At 59.9% G+C, this 1,195-nt stretch overlaps 1 pseudogene; it reads right to left on the reverse strand.

Moving 5' to 3' along the window:
* Nucleotides 1-287: 287 nt before the first annotated feature.
* Nucleotides 288-838, reverse strand: LOC106848001 (ferritin heavy chain pseudogene; annotated as a pseudogene).
* Nucleotides 839-1,195: the final 357 nt, after the last annotated feature.

A 1,195-nucleotide genomic window follows, 5' to 3' on the forward strand; every position in this document is an offset into this window, starting at 1 on the left:
TCGCCCTCCATCCACGGAGATCCTGAGCTGCATGTGGATGGGGCCTGGGTGGGTGGAGAGACTCCTGGATACCTGTTTTCAAACTTAAAATATGAGAGTTTTGCACACAGGAATTAACCAGAGACCATTATTTATTTAAGAACCAAATAACTTTATTGGAAGTAACAGTAAAATTGGAAGAAAAAAACTTGAACGTTTTGCAAGGGCAATGTTGCAATATGCATGCTTGGTATGGTCACCAGGGAAAGTCACCAAGCACCCCATGGCTATGGGGAAGCTCAGTCCAGGCTCAGTTCTTGTCACTGTCCCCAAGGGAGAGCTTGTCGAAGAGGTACTCTGCCAGGCCGTCTTCTGGGACCCCCACCTTGCGCAGGCTGGTGAGATGGTCCCCCAACTCTTGGATGGACTTGACTTGCTCCTTAAGGCAGTGACTCTTCAGGAAGTGGCAGAGATGGGCATCGTTCCTGTTGGTGGCCAGCTGGTACAGATCGAGCAGGCTCTGGTTGATGCTCTTCTCCAGGTGGAGGGCACACTCCACGGCCTTCAGGCCGCTCTCCCAGTCGTCGCGGTCTGGCTGCTTGATGTCGCGAAAGCGGATGAGGCCTCCACGTTGGTTCTGCAGCTGCATCAGCCTCTCAGCGCGCTCCCTCTCCCGGCGCGACAGCTTCAGGAACAGCTGGAAGAAGTGCTTCAGGGCCACGTCGTCCCTGTTGAAGTAGTAGGCCATCGACAGGTACACGTACGAGGCGTGGAGCTCCAGGTTGATCTGGATGTTGACGGCGGCCTCGCTGTCATGGTGGTAGTTTTGGCGCACTCGCAAGGGCGGCGGGTTCGCCATGATGGGCGGCACGGTTGCCAAGAAGAAGGCGAAGGGGGAGCGCAAGCGGGGGCCGCGGGGTGGGCAGCGGTGGGGCCGAAGGCGGTGGCCCCGGGAGCCTCGGAGCATTCCCATGGCAGAGAGGGCCTCGAAGAGGGCAGCTTCTTCTCTGAGATGAGCCGGAAGTGGTCCGTTAGCCACGAGTGGGGGTGGGGTCAGGATCCGTTATGGGGCGTGGCCAGGCGTGTACGTGGCTAGGCGTGGGCGTGGCCGGGGTGTGACCAGGGGCGTGGGGGGGGTGGGGCGTGGGGGGGGTGGGGCGTGGGGGGGGTGTGGGGCGTGGGGGGGTGTGGGGCGTGCTCTCGAACTTCCAGGTGC

Source organism: Equus asinus, chromosome X, assembly GCF_041296235.1.
Source record: "Equus asinus isolate D_3611 breed Donkey chromosome X, EquAss-T2T_v2, whole genome shotgun sequence".
Lineage (NCBI taxonomy): Eukaryota > Metazoa > Chordata > Mammalia > Perissodactyla > Equidae > Equus > Equus asinus.